Source organism: Octodon degus, unplaced genomic scaffold (genome assembly GCF_000260255.1).
Source record: "Octodon degus isolate 3935 unplaced genomic scaffold, OctDeg1.0 scaffold00009, whole genome shotgun sequence".
NCBI lineage: Eukaryota > Metazoa > Chordata > Mammalia > Rodentia > Octodontidae > Octodon > Octodon degus.
In genome coordinates, this window is record NW_004524585.1 from 16,285,432 (window position 1) to 16,291,710 (window position 6,279).

At 35.1% G+C, this 6,279-nt stretch overlaps 1 protein-coding gene across 1 annotated transcript in view; it reads left to right on the forward strand.

The window, feature by feature from the left end:
• Positions 1–6,279, forward strand: part of Fbxl17 (F-box and leucine rich repeat protein 17) — a 616,731-nt gene that overhangs the window by 42,535 nt on the left and 567,917 nt on the right. The gene's annotated exons all lie outside the window — the stretch shown is intronic.

Below are 6,279 nucleotides of genomic sequence, written 5' to 3' on the forward strand. Positions count from 1 at the left end.
AGTTAGGGTGAAACAAAGAATTAAGGACCTGTTTACTGATTCTTCTCAAAGGAAAATAAGTTTCTGTCTCAGTCATTTTTTTGACCAAGATAAGTATCATGCACCTTCATAGTTACATTTTACATTTACTATAAAACTTGTTTAGACTCTAGAAATAGATTTGAGGAATTCAAATGTAGCTAAAAGTCTAGCATGCTGTATACATCTGTCTTCTAGTGATAGCTTTTTTGTCATTTCTGTGTATTCCATGCCAGAAAGCTATTTTTAAGTCATATTTAGTTAGGACATTATTGTGGTCCATTTTCTGTTTCTATGTCTGAATACTTGAGATTGGATAATTTATTAAAAAAGGAGATTTATAATTCTATAGCAAGAAATCTGAGAGCCTGATACAGCTGGTGAGGACTTTAGTTCCATATAATCCTGTGGCAGATGGTGGAAAGGCAAGGGAGAGAGGTAAAGAGAGAAAAAATGGGGTTAGGGAGGGAGAAAGCATGAAAAAAGGGGAAATCGAACTAGCTTTTATAACATTTTTGTGATAAATAATGGATCCTCATCATGGCAACATTGATTTGTTATTGAGGACAAATTCTAATGACTTTTTAGCTCCACCTCCTAATGATGTTGCATTGGAGATTAAGTTTTCAGCATAAGAACTTTGGGTCCACGTTGAAGCCATAGAATAGCTACTGGTGATGTGGAAACTTTCTGTCTGCCTTTTTTTTGGTACCTGGGATTGAACTCAGGACCAGGCACTTGCCAGGCAAGTGTTTATGTCACTGAGCTATCTTTCCAGCTCTGCCTGCTTTTTTAATTTCCCTGTATCAGATTATACTTTTCAACTTTTTGTGCACAGAAGCTCTTAAACTGGCTTTTTATTTGGATATAAATGATGAGGTCAGAAAACTCATTTGCTATGCAGCCTGATGTTTTAAAGTATTGGAATTTTATGGTTTATTTTGAATATAACCTCTGTGATAATTCCTAGGGTCAGCGTATTTGTTACAGATTTGTGTATGTTATTTGTGTCTTTTGTCTTTTGTATCTTTTTTTTTTTTTTTTTTTTTTTAGATGACGGCATACGAGATGTTGCGGCGTGACTGGAGTTCAGACGTGTGCTCTTCTGAGCCATCTCCACAGCCCCCCTGTTTTTATTTTTTTTTTTTTTAAGTTTTTTGGCTGGCTCAGGCTGCCTTAAGGGTGGGCCTGGTGCAGCATGTGGAGCTGGTGATTGAACCGCGGTCCCCTGCGCCTGACTGAGTTTGTCTAAGCAGGTGCTTTAAACAGCTGAGATAACCTGCAAGCCCCCTTGTCTGCTATCTTTAGAAATTTATTTATTTATTTATTTGTTTGTTTGTTTATTTGGTACAGGGTACCAAATTATGCAGCTTGAACTTAGAGTGAACCTCCTGTCTCAGCCTCCCCAGTGCCAGGATTACAGGGGTGTGCCACCACGCCTGGTTTTGGTGGCTGGCACAGCATGCCTGGGGTTCCGGGACCAGCACAGCACGCAGTACCTGGGATTGAACATGGGTCTTCCCAGTTGCCAGGCAGGCACTTAGACTGCCAAACTATCTCCCCAGGTCTCTGCTATCTTTTGAAAATACCTTTTATTCTGAAGAACCAAAATAAATTTTAGAAAGCATTAGTGATATGATAGAGGCATTCTAGTTAAAATTTGATTCCTAAAAGTTAATTTTCATTTTATATTTTTCAGTCTCTTAGTTGATTGATACTTGACTAGTTCTATAATTCTTGTAATGTTTATTAAGTATCTCTGACTGAAACTATAACAATATTGTTTTAAATTTTATTATTCTTTGGAGACTTACATAGATGAGATAGGAACTAAATTTGCCTCTCAAGATTTCTTCTGTCAGACTGGATGCCTTTTAGGAAGATTGATAAAAATGCCAGTTTTGAGTTATACTGAACCCAGTTCAAACTTTGATCCTGCTACTTCTTACTAATGTAACTTTGGGCTAGTTACCTTAATTTTATACTATGATTTTCTTCTTCACAGGAAGGATATACTACTTGAAACATGTTCTTATCAATATTAGACTAAATGACATTAAAGAGGTTAAACACCAAATATATTTCATGGCCCCACATAGAAAGGCTTCAGCAAAGGGTTTCTTTTCCATTTTATACTTTCTTTTCTGCAGCCTGGAATTGGGCTGTATCAGTGCCTCATGTCACCTATTATGCTCTGATTTCACTTATTTAGACCCTGACAGTTTCTGTTTTGCTTTGCTGTGATTTGAGGCTGTTGAAGCAGTTAAGTGAGTGAACTAGTGGCTATATTGGTCATTAGCTAGGATAGTATATAAGATAAAACATTTGTGCCACAGTTTAACTGGCAGTAGCTAGTTCAGCATTATGTGAAAGTTGGCATTTCTGGATTCTTCCTTTCACATATGAGAGTTAATATATTCAGGAAATTCATTACCCCCCCCCCACCATACTCCTGATAAAGTTTCTTGAATACTTCTTATAAGTTTGCCTGTAATCGCAGACATAAATATTTTATACTGGGAATAACTTAGTTTTTAAAATATGTCTTCAGCCTCTGAAATCTCCTAGGATAGATATTCGCTTCCTCTAGCCTTTTTGCCTCTTAATGTATAACCATTTTCTTATACCTGATGAGTAGTAATTTGTAGTGAACAGTGATATTTGATTGTGTCCTTTTAAATATGGAAAACTAGAGATACTGAAACTCATTTTATTATTGTTTACTACTCTCTTTGCTTGGATTGGTTCAGCAAAATAATATAAACCAGACAGCCAATAAAAGGCATAAACTTATTTCTTATAGTTCTAGGGGCTGGAAAGTCCAAGATCAAGGTGCTGGTTAGGCCATTCTGATTGATACAGATGACTTGTTCCTCTGTCCTTGTGTAATAATAAAGATGCTAATCCCATTTATTACAGTTCCAACCTCATGATCTAATCATTCACACTGGCTCCCCACCTCCTAATTCCATCAGAATGAAGGTTAGGATTTCAATAAATGAATTTTGGGGAACACAAACATTTAGACCATAGTAACTACATTACATGATTTTTTTTAACTTTAGAGAGAAAAAAAATAAAACCAATGATAAAAAATTTCAGAGCAAGATAATAGGAGATTAACTGGTTAATACATTGTATATTGTTATCTTCAAACTAGTTTTTCTTTATATAGTAGTGGTATTTGGAGGGGATGCAGTGACTTGGATAATATTCAAATAACTTTTTTGGGGGGAATATTTTAATTTCTTTATTCTGTAAATTTAGTTGTCTGTGTTAATTTGGTGATGTTAAAATTAGTTCATAAATTCTAGGGACTCATCAATTGATGATAAGAGACGGCCAAATACAAAGAATCTCAGGAGGACGATAATTGATTAATGTGAATAATAAAGAATTCGTTATGGTTGAAATCAGTTGCCAAATAGTATTTAGATGTTTATTTTTATTTAAATTTTTTTGTTTTGGGATCACTTACATTACTTGTTTGGGGTTAAAAATTTGATTGCTAGCATATATATTGTGTAGTTTTCAGTCCTGTTTTTCATATGTAATTTTTATTTACTTTCTTTTGGGATTATGTAGTTTTAAAATCAGAAACCAATTTGATTAAATCAGATTATGTGCAAATTCTTAAGTATCACAGTGCTGTCTTGGGCTTCATGCTAAGTTTGTGGCAATAGTAAATTGAGGTAAAAAATTGAAGCATTAGGCTTAGCAAATAGAAATTTTATAAGGTGGGGTATATCAAACCTGTCATTTAGAGTACACCTTCCTCAACTACCTTTCTAGACTATTTGCCAACAAGTGAAATGTATTAGTTAAATTTTGGGAGAGGGTTTTTTTTTTTCTTTCTATTTTAGGGAAGGGTCTACAGGGTGTGTGGGATCTCACTACTAGATTGGACTCAGTGATCCACCTGTTTACAGCCTCCCAAGAGCTGGGATTACAGGTGTGCCCAGTCTCAATTGCCCCCTCAGTGTGCCCTGGGGTTTGGGGGCTGGCACTACAGGCCTGGGAATCACACCTGTGCATGCTTCCAGGTGCTTTAATCTGCTGAGCTATTTGGCCAGCCCCCCCCCCCTTTTTTTAATGCTTTTTATCTATAGTAATGAAGTGCTAGCGTTTTAGGTTATCTAAAACTTACCCATTATTTGCTTGATTAGGCTTACGGGAAGAATTGGAGAATTAATTTTTTTTTTCCTCTTAAGATTTGCCTTTCTGAATACAGTTTACAAACTCTAGTTGATTCATCACCTTATTATTGTAAAAGTGATCTACTGTGCGAAAGTTCTGTTCCACTTAGGCCTTAATCAGGAGACCCTTTTTTCAGGCAACATCTACACAAGTTGTATTCTCATCTAAATCTTTGTGGTATGTACTATCCCTATTGCTGCTGCAGATTTTTTTTTTTTTGTAATCACTACGTTGCCTTTTTTTGGTGTCTTGAAATTCTTGTGAAAGGTCTGAATGTGAAGTTGCCTTATGGTCAGCAGAGGGATCAGTGTTCATGAAATGTTGGGATGATTTCTTTTTATTTTGATAGTGTGTTTGGATTTTAGGAGCTTAGATGTTTCAAAGCTAGGTGAAGTCTGTAGCAGTTTGATACTTTCTTTTAATTTAAAAGTGTTTTTTTCTTATCTCATCCTATCACATATTATGTCACCACCTAGGTTGCAGAAAAGATCAATGTAATATTTGTTTTAGTGGCTACCATATTTTGTTATTTTTGATTTCTAAAATATCAGGGTATTTCAGCAAGCTCTGGGGCTAGAACATTTACAGTGTCTGTTACCAAATTTTCATAGGTGTATTTTGAGCATAAAATCCAAGTGTTTGTCATACACTTTAAATAGGATATATAAGTGAATATATTGAGACTGTAATCCAGACAAAGGAATTACAAGTCACATTCCTCTTAATTTAACTATGATTGGGTAATTATTATCTTTTGTTTTCTTCTTAGTAAATATCTTTGAGAATATAGACAAAGCAAAATTTATATTCATTGGTATTTCGATGCCTATGTGAATGCCTAGTGAATATAGAATTGTTTGCATCATCTTTTGTTAGCTTTTTATTTTAACCTCTTTTGAAGTTGTTAAGCATTGACTTGTAGATTCTCTGAATAAGGACTCAAAATAAATTTCCTTGTTTTTTTACTTGACTAATATTTACTTTAATGAGTTGAAGATAATTTTGTAGTTTGATGTTCCATAAATTTTAACTGGTGTATGGCCCAATTTTATTCACATACCCATATATTAGATATACCTGTACTTGTCTTCCATTTATGTACTAAGAAGTCTTTATTATCATAGGTAATTGTAGGCAATTTCATTATATAATTTATACATTCTATGAATTACAGTTGTCTTCGGCTTATTAGCATATAACAATGGAGGGGTTTACGAAGGGTAAAGGTATATTGTACTGAATTCACTCATGATCTAAGATGTTTCCAAAGATTGACTGTTACTTTTTATACTTAGAAGTCAGGAATGTGCTTGCACAAGTAAATTCATTGTTTCAGAAATACGGAGTGGGTCACTTCAGAGATTCCTTTAGTCACTGTTGTGGTTTGTGTCTACATGTCTTCCCAAAGCCTAATGCAGCCATGGCTTGGGCTTGTAGAGTTTGTGATAAATTCATGATCCCAATGCTGAGATTATGGGTGTGACTGCTATACCTGCCTTGGAGCAAATAGCCTGCAAACAATAAAAGGAAGGGGGAAAGGATTGCTCTTTACCACTGTGGCTCCCTTTTTGCTCTTGCTGTTTTCTGTCACCGTGAACTGCTGCTCTCTGCTATGTGCCACCCTGTCTCAGAGCCAACTGATCATGGACTGAAACCTCCAAACTGTGAACTAAACATTTTCTTCCTTAATTATGGATGTCAGGTATTTTTGCCGCCAACAAGAAAAAGTAAAGACGGTCACTAATGTCCAAGTTAATACTTTTACTACTTGTCTGTCTGTGCTGATCATTTTGCTTTCTTTCAGTATGTATACATGACCTTTAAGCTCAGCTGATTATAGTTTTTTTTGCAAATATTCTTATGTCTACCACATTTATGACTTTACCAAATTGTCAGCCTCCTGTAGTTGGACTCATTCACTGATAATTTGTCATGGGGTTGAGGGTTTCAGTATGTATCATTCTTCAGTGTTTTGACTAAATGGAAAATTGGATTGGGTCTTTAAATTTTGGAGCCCTACTCTTTTTTAATTCTTTTTTTTTTCAAAGTTTTATTGATAAACAG